Source organism: Pongo abelii, chromosome 7 (assembly GCF_028885655.2).
Source record: "Pongo abelii isolate AG06213 chromosome 7, NHGRI_mPonAbe1-v2.0_pri, whole genome shotgun sequence".
Taxonomy (NCBI): Eukaryota; Metazoa; Chordata; class Mammalia; order Primates; family Hominidae; genus Pongo; species Pongo abelii.
The window spans coordinates 70,575,747-70,588,540 of record NC_071992.2 but is presented as its reverse complement, the minus strand read 5'-3'; the positions used below and the strand labels follow the sequence as shown (position 1 = coordinate 70,588,540).

Genomic DNA, 12,794 nt, shown 5'->3' with positions numbered 1-12,794 from the left:
TCCCTCCATTGGCAGATTTCCATACCATTCTCTACACATGGGTATCTCCCCCGAAAGGGAACTTATTCAAAATAAATTTTAGAAATGATAATGGAGTGAACTCAAAGTTTCACAATTTAAGTATCAGGAAACCAGGCAGCTGTAAGAAATCTTTCAGTATTTCTGACTGGAAAAAAAAAAAACCCAACAACTTCCTCTTCCATGTTCTTCTCTTCATTATCAGCCTTAAAAGATGGGAGGCAATGTATTATCTATACTGTTGGCCTAGAACAGTGCCTTGCACACAGCAGGTGCTCAAAATGATCACGTGTTTTAATGTGCGTCCTATGAGCCCTGTCTCCTTAATTTATATTTTCACTTAAATGATGCTCTCACTGATAAAACAACCAGGAGGATGGCAAAGTTTACAGGGAGACACTCCCAGCAGAGGTGGGGGAAAGTCCTTTTGCAAAGTATTACTCAGGTACTTCTGTATTAACCAATAAGCAACTGATTGCCCCCAAGACAGTCACTAGAGCTGCTCAGACAGCAGCCAGTATAGGTGTCATCTTAGCAGTTACTGGAGACCACCCTTTCCCACCCCCAAGAAGCAGTGCTAAAAAGCACAGAAATTCATTTCTAGAAGACAGCTTGAAGTGCCCAGCTTGATGGTGCATCTGCTATGTCCCGAGCAGTTAGCCACTTAGTTCAGACAATTACCAAGTGATAAAAGAAAATTAACTCATGATTTCACTTTTAAAATGTTTGCTAAATGAACTATTTATTTGCTTTTAAGCACAGATGGTCTGCAACTTAATGATTTTTCAACTTTACGATGGTGCGAAAGCATTAGCCATTCAATAAAAACTACTTCATTTTTCACTTTTAATACAGTATTTCATTTTTCACTTTTAATACAGTATTCAATAAATTACATGAGCTATTCAACACTTTATTATAAAATAGGCTTTGTGTCAGATGATTTTGCCCAACGGTAGGCTAATGTGAGTGTTTCGACCATGTTTAAGGTAGCTTAGGCTAATCTATAATGTTTAGTAGGTTAAGTGTATTAAATGCATCTTCTACTTTCAGTATTTTCAACTTATGATTGGGTTTATTGGGACACAGCCTCATCATAAGTTGAGAGGCATTTGTAATTGAGCACACACTACAAGTCCAAAGGTGGACAAGTAGAAAGAGCCAAAAAACATACCTACTACTCCTAATGGTACCACTTAACCAAGTCCGTGACCTTAGACAACCCCCTGAATCTTTTTCTGTATCTGTCCCTCTCCATCCTATAGGAGCCACAAGAGGTTCAAATGAAATTAGACTTCAGGAAGACTTCAGAGCCCTGAACAAATGAAAGGTGCTAACACCTTCACCATCATCGCTAGGAAGAGCCAGAAAAGGTCTGAGGCTATCTCTGCTATCAATGTGACATTGATCAATGCCCTGAGTAATGATTGTGGTGGCCTTTCAATGTTAACACTCATCCATGCATCACTGAGATCATCAGTAGGAGTGAGCTTACAACAATGTTCCCTGCTGTGGGCATGTATACATGGTGTCCTTATTTATAAAGTTAGTATGGGTTTGTACATGAATAATATGATTTAATTCTGTGAAGTTACAACTCCACATAGTCGTGTGAACCAACTGGAATCTCAGATGTTTTTGGTGATTTATTTCTAAAAACAAATACTGCAGATAGAAGTAAAAGGCTTTCAAAGTCATTGAACAATGCTGGACCACTTTTCTGCTAAAAGAAAGCTATTGGAGGGCAGGGGCGGGATTACAAAGTTTCCACCTACCTTTGTAACACCAATGACTGAAATAATGTAGGTCTTCTGGATTGGGCCAACTACCTTTGCAGGAAACATCTTAACCACCCCACATCAGGACCTCTCTTCCAGTAATAAGTAGAGAAGAGCGGTGCTGAGTGGAGACTCTCATTTAGAACACTAAATGTGGGTAACTCAGTGCTGGGTAACTTTACAGTCAACAAAGCCTCTCAAATCCCCGTTTTAGAAACCACAACAGAAAGGGCCAGTAGGCTTCAAACACCTTAGGGACCAGCTCTATTTCTTCATCTCCCTATGTTCTCAGTTTTGCATAGGGCAAGCTCACAGGAGGCCTTCATTCCTTCTTCCAAGTAATCTCGAACTGAGCACCTACTATGTACCAGGCACTGGGGCCATCATTTTGGACAAGACAGATGAAGCAGTTTTCATGGAGCTTCCACTGTAATGGTTAATACAGACTATCAACCTGCAGACAAATCAATATAACTCTGGCTGCTGCTATAAAGGAAATCTTGGCTGAATAAATGACCCAAGTGGCTTATCCCAAATCACAGCATATTAAATGATGGAAGAAGCCAAAACTCAAGTTTCCTGGCTTCTATTTTCTCTCCCCTTACATCTGCTGCACTCTATCCTTCACTCAGCAAAAGGGCCACACATTTACATCCAAAGAGGCCAAGTCACCAAAGACTCTATGATCCAGTGAAATTTATTCAGGCCTCAAAGCGCTTACCTGCTTACCTCCAAATGAGAATAGAGGGACTAACTGGATCCCACCCTTTCCCAACAAAGCTTACTCTTACAGAGAAGGGCTTAGTAAGGCCTGGGTTCTTGCAGTGCCTATTCCCCAGGGCATGACTTTAGGTGTTGGCTGTACAGAGAAAACATCCCTGTAGCCCACCAGTTTACTGGCTAGTTCTTTAGAGAAAGTCAGACTACTGGGCCCTGCTTTGGGACAGCAAATCCCTCATGTATTTATTAAGCAGATTTACTAATAAGGTCAGATGGCTAAATCAGACATGGTAGTCTTAGGTTCAACATCACCAAGCTGCAAAGAACCAAGAAGCCTCGTTTATATGAATAGAATTCACTGCAACAAATAACAGTAACATCGTTTATGAAATGCTTGGTATGTACTAGGGGCTTTGTGTGTACTAAACAGCCCCTGAGGTATATATGCTCTCTCAAAGATGAAGAAACTCGAACAGAGAATTTCAATAATCGGTCCCCTAAATATACAGCCAGAAAAGTGCAAGGCCTAGATTCTGAGCTGGCGAAGAAGGGCGAATTTGGGATAATTAACACACACGGACATACAAGGACACAACCGCTAATCCGCATGACAGGCAGGCTGTTGGAAAGTTACGAATGCACCGCAAGCAAAAGATGCCACCATGGGCCCAGAGAATGCAGGAAAGTGGGAACTGACTCTTAGGCCCTTCCCCCAAGGCGAAGGAAAGGCAACCCCTGAATTCTTAAAATAACTCTCGCTTCCTCTCAGCCGGCAAAAGCACCGGACTGCTCCTCGGCAGGCCGAGAGGCGCCGCAGCCGGAGGGTGAGCTCCAGCCTCCGCCGCAGCCCCTCGACGTCACGCTCCTGCCCGGGGCCACCAGGGAGGGCAACTGTCCGCGGTCCTCGAGAGGGCGCCGGCCGAGCCCCATCTCCCACTGCCAGGGGACCCAGGGTCCAGAGGGGAGATCAGATTACACAATCCGAGGAGTCCTCTCCAGTATCCTCGCCGCGCGCCCCCTCCGCAAGGGCAGGGGCTTCCCCACTGTGCGCGAGGAGCGGCCGGAGCAGGGACAGCAGCCGGCCCTCGGGCCCTCACCGGGAAGGACCCGCGGTGAGCCCGCCCCCGCGCCCGCACCTCCCACCGCTCCCCTGCGCGGCTTCGCGTCGGACACCTGCGGAGCCTCAGTCCCCGCGCCCTGGCTCCCCCGGGCCCGGTCACCAGCCGGCTGAAGACATCTGAGAGCCTTCGCCGCCGGGGCCCGGAGGCGGTGCGGCCAGGAAGCCGCCGCGGGCCGCGCCGATGCCCCCGGCCCCGAATCGACCCTGCGCCCGGGACTCCGGCTGGTGGCACAGCCGCGGCCCCTGCACCCACTGCCCGCGTGCCCGCGCCCACCCTTGGGCTCGCGCAGAGGACTCACCCGCTCGCGGTGAAAGTTTCGGGGCGGCGGAGCTCCACGGTGACTTGAGTTCAGAGCGGGGGGCGCGACGGGGCGGCCCAGCAGGACCTGCGTAGGGGGAGGCTGCTGGCCGGGAACGCTGGACGCGCGGCGAGGGGCTGCTGGCGCGGGGCCGGGGGTGGCGCGGCCGCCCCGCTTGCCGCGGGCTGGAGGCTGCAGCGCGTCTGGCCCGGAGGCGCCACGGCCGGGGAGCGAGCGGCAGCGCGGCCCGGCGCGGCGGGAGAGGAACTGGCTGTCTCTGGGCTCGGCCGAGAGGTCCCAGCTACTTCCTGGTGCTCGGATTTGCATATTGAGCCCGGAGGGCGGGGAAGTGACCGTTTGGTCCCTGCCCAAGGTTTGGGTGTTTGGTGTGGCCGTCGCTCAGGGCTTTGAAGGCACAGAAACCTGGCGACTCAGTCTGCAGCTCCGGGGAGTGGAGCAGCCCGGGCCAGCCTTCTCCTGTAGGGACGGACGGAAGGATCTCCGGAGGAGCCTGGGCTTCGCAGGCACATCGACGACCCCTCTCGCGTCTCCTTTCCTTTCCTTCCGACCCATCCCCAAGGTATTAGGAAGGGGGTGCTCCCAGGAGCGGAGGAGGTGCGCTCTGATCCCTTCCAACATTAGGGGTTCTCTAGAGAAAGGATGCGATATGCCGAGGTGATGCTTGGGGGCTCGTTGAGTTCTTAATAATCATTACAAAGTAAGTTCCTTAAGGGTGTACAGGAGGCTGTTCAGGGCATTGATGGGGGAGGAGATGACGTGGAGTCAAATGGCCCGGCAAATTCTCCGTTTCTCAAAGCCTCAGTTCCCTCCCAGGACAATGGATGTGAGGATGCCTATCTCGTGTACCTTTCTGTACAGGGCCCGCACTGCCCGCATGCAGGAATGCCGGCGTTATTTCATTCCTACTACAGCTGCGTCCCAGCATGTAGGGCAGTGCTTGCACGTAGCAGCTGGTGCCTAACCAGTGTTTGCTGAAAGAATGTGTGACCGCGTGCTCAAGCTCATGTTCAACTCAATAAATGCCACTTACAAATCCAAGATGTAAGATTAGGCTCGGGCACCGTGGATACCCACTTCTTCTAAGCCAGATTCTGTTCACTGGGATCTCAGCATTGCAGTACCTTGAAGAATTTACAAGGCAACAAATTGGACACTGTAGGAGACTTGGTCTTTGCATTAATAGCAAACATTTACAGAGGGCCTGATGGGCCAGACACTGCCCAAAGCACTTCCTTTCTCTCATTAACAATGTTCTGAAGAGGCTGGCCCCAGCTACAGAGCAATAAGTCAAAGCAGCTGCCTTGTGACACAATCTGATACAGCAGTTATTTGTTACTAGGAAAAGAGCACTAAAGTTTGCATACTAATTCCTTAAAAGAAAAAAAGAAAGGTGGTTTATACCTGTGATGTTCACTGGTATGTAGTTGTTAGTTTACTGCTGAAGAGAAGGGGTGGGTTACCCATGGGAATACCCATGGGAAAGTATGTGATTGAAACCTATCAAGAATCCTATGGAGAAAAATAGAAGAATGAAAAAAAACAAAAACAAAATGAAACAAAAAACAAAGAATCCTATGGAATAATTCACTACCTGAGGGCCTATTGCCTAGACTTTTCTTAAGAATGACCTCTCAAATATATTAACCCTACATTAAAGTATCTGCTGCTACTGATGAATCCTTGAGATCCTGACTAAACGTGTGTGGCAAATAAGAACGGGATTCAAAAACGTTTGGTATTGGTTAATCTATCAGGAATGTCTGTCAGTGTTTTTGGTAAAATGTCTCTCGGGGTAAGGAACAAAGCATCATCAGGCTGACCTGAGCTTGCACCCAGCTCCCCAACTCCCTAACTCCTCACAAAAGTGTCCTCACTAAGTTCATCTGTTCATTCTTATTTGGAAAAAAACGATACGATGCTGATTTCCACTTCTTAGGCTGCATTTATACTTGCTGAATACTTCATTCAATCATTCTCCATATCTGTCTTTCCTTCTTAATGTCCCATGAAAGTTCTATTTCTCAGGAAAGTTTTATTTAAAGCTCCTATTGATAGGCAACTTTTTAAAGCATCTGTATAGCATGTATGGTGTGCAACATTATTTTAAACTAGACCTAGGTACTTTTTAGCATTGTTTGCCCATGTTAGGCTTGTCTTCTCAACTACTGGTAAACCCCTTTTGGGAAGGCACTGCCTTTTATATTTATCTATTCCCCACTCTACCTCCCAGAAATTATGTTGGGTGCTTTAAAATAGTTCATTAGTATTGATTGATTGGTTAATTGATAGATTGACTGATTCATCTCACCGGTTTTCTCTAAATTGAGCACAGAAGGCAGTGATCAGAGGCAGGGTGCAAATCAATTAAGGCTCCTTGGCAGGATAGGTGGGCCTTTGAAGAAAGGAAGGAATACGATGGGTGAGGCAAGAGAAGGAAGTATTGTAAATACATTACGTACAGTGTATCCTCATTTTTGCAGATATCATATTTGTGAACTTATCTACTTGCTAAAATGTATTTGTAACCCCAAAATCAATACTTGAGGTGTTTTCCCAGTCACTCATAGATATGCACATCCCAGAGCAGTAAAAATCTTGAGTTGCCCCACGCACACCCTCCCAGCTATGGTGGAACAAGGCAATGCTCTGCCTTCTTGTATTCTTTTTGCTGTCCATTTAGTTTATGCTTTCCACACTTCTGTGCTTTTTGTTGGTGATTTTGCTGTTTAAAATGGCCCCCAAGTGACCGAGCGCAGTGGCTCATACCTGTAATCCCAGCACTTTCAGAGGCCGAGGTGGGAGGATTGCTTGAGCTCAGGAGTTCAAGACCAGCCTGGGCAATATCGTGAGACACCCCCCCAATTAAAAAATAAAATAAAATAAAAAATAAATGGCCTGAAGCGTAGAGCTTGCTGAAGTGCTGTCTGTTGTTGCTAAGCACCAGAGGCTGTGGTGTGCCCACTGGAGAACCGTCCTGCAGGCAGGAGCTACTGTGCTATTGGCTGTGAACTCAATGTAATGAATCAGCCATATATTAAATAAGGTGTCCATTAAACAGAAACACACACCATGTAAGGTTATGTATTAATCATAATGTAATGAAAATGTTGTGTCCAGAGACTCACAGGAACCTAAGAAGCAGTGGCTTGGTATTCGCTAATTCAGTGTTCACAGTGACTATAGAACATAACTACCACAAATAATGGGACGCAGCATACAAGAGCATCCCATCATCCATTGTGGGAAAATGAAATATCTGACCTCTAGGAACTTCTTTATTAGCACCACCATCATCATCTCATGCATGGTCATGGTGCTTAAGGCCAGGATTGGTCATGCTGCTCACCTCTTCATGTTGGTCCACCAAATCATCTGTGCTGCAACCCATCCTACTGCCACTGTGTGGGCTGCCCCTGCTGCCTCTTCTAATATTCTTCCATCCAACTCTTGCCAACTTGGCCACAGACCTAACTACCAAGTAACAAATAATACAGAGTAGTGGTGCTCAACCCTGGCGGCACATTAGAATCACCTGAGCTGCTAAAATATCTCCATGCCCAGGCCCTACCTAGACCAGTTAAATCAAAGTCCTTGGGGGATGGGGATGGTGAGGGGAACCCCAATTATCAGAAACTGAAAATCTTGCCAGGTGGTTCCAATGAGCAGCCAAGTTTGGGAACCACTGGTGGAGTGTGCTCCGCCCTCCCCTAGCCTGGAGCTCACCTCTCTGAACAACGTCCACCTTCCTCAAGCCCTCATGCCCCCAGGTCCTCTGTCTTTAAGAGAGTAGCATGTGGCCAGGGGCAGTGGCTCACACCTGTAATCCCAGCACTTTGGGAGGCTGACGTGGGTGGATCACCTGAGATCAGGAGTTTGAGACCAGCCTGGACAATATGGTGAAACCCTGTCTCTACTAAAAATACAAAAATTAGCTGGGTGTGGTGGCTCACACCTGTAGTCCCAGTTACTTGGGAGGCTGAGGCAAGAGAATTGCTTGAACCCAGGAGGTGGAGGTTGCAGTGAGCCGAGATCATGCCACTGCACTCCAGCCTGGACAACAGAGTGAGACTCGGTCTCAAAAAAAAAAAAAAAAAAGTAGCATGGATATATGTCTATGTGTGAGGGTAAAGTGGTAAGGATTGAGAATATTAAACCTGTATTACTGGGGAAAATGGGTGACTTTAGCACAAGTGATTATAGATACAAGGAATTAATAAAGAAAAACAAAAATTGCTAAGAATTATTTTAGGCTACAAAAAAATTTTAACAACTGTATGAAATATTATTTATACATAAATTGCCACAAGGCAGATTTTTTAAAAAATACTTATCCAATGTTAACAGGTATTACAGGCCGGGCGCGGTGGCTCATGCCTGTAATCCCAGCACTTTGGGAGGCCAAGGCGGGCAGATCATGAGGTGAGGAGATCGAGGCCATCCTGGCTAACATAGTGAAACCCCATCTCTACTAAAAATATTTTTAAAAATTAGCCGGGCATGGTGGCGGGTGCCTGTAGTCCCAGCTACTCGGGAGGCTGAGGCAGGAGAATGGCGTGAACCCGGGAGGCGGAGCTTGCAGTGAGCGGAGATCGCGCCACTGCACTCCAGCCTGGGCGACAGAGCAAGACTCCATCTCAAAAAAAAAAAAAAACAGGTATTATGTGGAGAAAGTATTCATGGTCAAGTAGGTTTGGCAACTTTTTGAGCTGAACCCAGTCTCACAAAGCTCCTTGTAGCACAATGATGTCACTGTCAATCTCCATGAAGGGGCTAAGTGTGTTTTTGTCCCAACTCATATACCCAGGTGATGGATTTGCTGAAAGCTGCACCTGGGACCAGCTGTCAAGCAGAAGACACACTATTGATGTGAATAGAGACCTCTCAGAGCCACCAAGCTGGCCGTTGTTTCATCATCACCCTAAACTAAATTCAGAAATGCTGAATGTTCATACACTGTAAGACAGCTGAGAGTGGGCAGGAATGTCATGCATCACTGCCACCTGGCACCAGCAGAGCTCCTGGAACTGTGCTCGCTGATGGGCTGCTGCCTTGGCCACTGGCATAGGCATCACAGCAAAATAGTTTTTGTGTGTGTGTGTGTGTGTGTGTGTGTGTGTATGTTTTATTTACTTATTTTTTGAGACGGAGTCTCGCTGTGTCACCCGGGCTGGAGTGCAATGGCATGATCTCGGCTCACTGCAACCTCCACCTCCCGGGTTCAAGGGATTCTCCTGCCTCAGCCTCCCAAGTACCTGGGATTACAGGCGCGTGCCACCGTGCCCAGGCTAATTTTTTTGTATTTTTAGTAGAGACAGGGTTTCACCATGTTAGCCAAGATGGTCTCTAACTCCAGACTTTGTGACCCGCCTGCCTTGGCCTCCCAAAGTGCTGGGATTACAGTTATTATTTTTTGAGATGGAGTTTCACTCTTTTTGCCCAGGCTGGAGTGCAATGGCATGATCTCAGCTCACTGCAACTTCTGCCTCCCAGGTTCAAGCACTTCTCCTGCCTCAGCCTCCCGAGTAGCTGGGATTACAGGTGCACACCACCATTCCTGGCTAATTTTGTATCTTTAGTAGAGACAGGGTTTCACAATGTTGGCCAGGCTGGTCTCGAACTCCTGACCTCAGGTGATCTGCCCGCCTTGGCCTCCCAAAGTGCTGGGATTACAAGTGTGAGCCACTGCACCTGGCTGACAGCAAAATAGTTTAAATCGTGAGCATGGAAGTGACACATGTGGGTGCCTGCACTCCGTTCCCAGTATGACAGCAAAGCCAGCCTCCTTCATTGAGCTTTACATCACTCTATCGGGATGGAGTTTGTCCAAAGTAACCTTTCATGATGAACCATCGGGGACCCTTCAGGGTCCAGTCAAAGCCATTGCCTCCCATTTATTCGTTGACTGTATGAGCTAGACTATGTTTCCATTCACTCATCACCTCCTGTGTGCCAGGAACAAGATGGGGTCCAATATTCAATTCTACAAAAGCAGTTTGGTAGCAGCCATCAGATGATGATGGAGCCAGATGAGGATGTTTGTGTAATACTAATAATGATTTTATGTTCTGGTAACATTGTCTGCCTTGTTTGATGTTGTGTGGTTTTCATGTATGTATGTGTCTGGTTTGGTGGCCATTTTGGATGTTCAGTTTCTGTCTATGGGTTTTTTTGTGTGTATTTTTTTGTTTTTGAGATGGAGTCTCAGTCTGTTACCCAGGCTGGAGTGCTCTTGGTTCTCTATAACCCTCGCCTCACCTCTCAGGCTCAAGTGACTCTACAGCCTCAGCGTCATGAGTAGCTGGGATTACAGGCATGCACCACCATACACAGCTAATTTTTGTATTTTTAGTAGAGATGGGGTTTCACCATGTTGGCCAGGCTGGTCTCTAACTCCTGACCTTAAATGATCCACCTGTCTTGGCCTCCCAAAATGCTGGGATTATAGGTATGCGCCACTGCACCCGGCCTGTCTATGTAGGTTGCCTTTGAGTAAACACAGCTTCAAATGCTGCTTCTAGTTTTTAGCTTGGTAGGAGGCATTGGCTGAATCCCTCCTAGTGCTCAAGCCTCATAGTATGATGTAGTTATTACCACTTCTTGTATGTGGCCAGCATTGCTGTAAGACAAGAGATATTTCACAGAAATCAATAGAGACCTCTCAGAGCCAGCAAGCTGGTTGTTGTTTCACCGTCACCCCAAACTAAATTCAGAAATGCTGGATGTTCATACCCCGTAAGACAGCTTGAATTATGGGTGAAGAGGTGTAGGTATGCTTTAATATGAACCTCATTGGCTGGTTTTCCCAGACCCATAAGCTAATGATATCATGTGCCCAGCAACAGTGCTAAGGACATCTTGATGGCTTCATTATAGTCACTTTCCATTCCTTACTTCCACCTCCAGAAAAGTCCAGAAAATGCAGAGCATTGCTCCAGGTGACTCAGTAAAATCTCAGCCACCCTCCACAAGGTAAAGCTCATCCCAGGGTAGGCTACGGTTTTCTCTGACTCTGGGCACGTCCTTTCATTGATCTGAATGGTTTATGTGTGTCTGTTCCACGGAAGTCCTGTTTATCTTGATTAGTTATTGTTAAGCTCCAAGAATACCACTATCCTAAAAATACAACTGTCCTATGACATATAGTATTTGGTTCTTAGTTAGGGATTCTTCAAATCAGATTGTGGACAGGATGCAAAGTTACAAGTGGAAAAACTTGCACTCATAAAGTCAGAAAGGGAGCTGTATTCATTTACCTTTCAACCCAGCAGGAGAGTTTTGACTGAACCAATATGATTTTGAACCTGAATTGCTTGCTTACATGACCCAAGGATGTCAGAAGAGGTTCTTTCTGTACCTGTGATTACTGGAAAAACTATACTCAACAGGAATCTGTTTGCTCATCTATAAAATGACCCACTTCTAGCTCACACAGGTGCTGGGAAGGTAGCCAAGTGGCCCAGTGTTCCCAATCTAAGGAGAAAAGTGATGGCATGAGGTGGAGGAGGAGGTGGAAGGAGGAGTAGGAGGCTGGCTAATACTATGAGTATAAACGATATTGAGAGTATTTTCGGGTGGCTCAGGCCACAACAACAGACATCTTTATGCCTTTGTTTTCACTCACTGCCTTTCTTGACCTCCGTCCTCACACAGCTGGGTCTTACCCATCTTTCAAGGACAGTGTAAATGCCACCTCACCAAGGAGGCCTTCTGCAGACACAGCATATCTCTTCCTTCCTCGAAATCCCACAGAAAGGCACAATGACTTACACCTCTAATCTCAGCACTTTGGGAGGCAGAGGCAGGAGGATTCCTTGAGCTCAGGAATTGGAGACCAGCCTGGGCAATATGGTGAAACTCCATCTCTACAAAAAATACAAAAGACTGGGCGCTGTGGCTCACAACTATAATCCCACCACTTTGGGAGGCTGAGGCAGGTGGATCACTTGAGGTCAGGAGTTGGAGACCAGTCTGGCCAACATGGTGAAACTCCATCTCTACTAAAAAATACAAAATTTAGTCGGGCTTGGTGGCGCATGCCTGTAATCCCAGCTACTCAGGAGGGCTACTCAGGAGGCTGAGGCAGGAGAAGCGCTTGAACCCGGGAGGCGGAGGTTGCAGGGAGCCAAGATCATGTCACTGCACTCCAGCCTGGGAGACAGAGCGAGACTCTGACTCCAAAAAAAAAAAGAAAGAAAGAAAGAAATCCCATGGAAAGTGATCTCTAGTTCTTGTTGACACTTGTCAGTTTATACCTTTATTCTAGTATTGTTATTTATCTACACAGAGTTCTTAATACCAGATGGTGAACTCCTGAATGAGGATCTGGGCCTGTCTGTTTGGTTTCATTTTGATTATTGTTTGTTACCCTAAGCATTAAGTGCAGTGCACGTAAGCAGAAGGTACTCAGAGCGAGTTTGCTAAATGAAAGGTTAGTATGGTGTAAGGGGAAACGCCTACTGTGTTGGAACCCAGAGAGGCAATATTTTGCTTGGTTTGTGGTGAAAAACCTAATGGCGATTGAGTCTTCAATCTGCCTCACAGGCTGGGCAAGTCACTTCTGTACATTTTATACACACACACGTAGTTCTCACAGTAATCTTTGAGGAACATGCTATTAACCCTGTCTTACTTTCAATGCAACTGAGTTACAGAAGGGTTAAGAAAGTTTTCCAAGATCACACAGGTTACTCACAGCTAGTGAGTGATCGAGTCAAGATCTGACTGTGGGCTTGGCTGACCTGGCCTGTGGCCTTTCTACTGTGCTGCCACACTCCCTCTCCTCATCTCCTTCCATTGTACAGATTCTTCTGGAGCTTTCTGGGATATTAGCTACCTTGA

At 46.9% G+C, this 12,794-nt stretch overlaps 1 protein-coding gene across 2 annotated transcripts in view; it reads right to left on the bottom strand.

Annotated features, from left to right (window-relative positions):
- LYN (LYN proto-oncogene, Src family tyrosine kinase) overlaps positions 1-4,233 on the bottom strand; it is a 133,070-nt gene extending 128,837 nt beyond the window's left edge. Inside the window, exon 1 of one of the 2 annotated variants that reach the window (XM_002819091.6) lies at positions 3,936-4,233. The gene's annotated coding sequence lies outside the window, so the exon portion shown is untranslated. The remainder of the gene's footprint in view (positions 1-3,935) is intronic. The other variant, XM_003777252.5, reaches the window with a different exon arrangement.
- Positions 4,234-12,794: the final 8,561 nt, after the last annotated feature.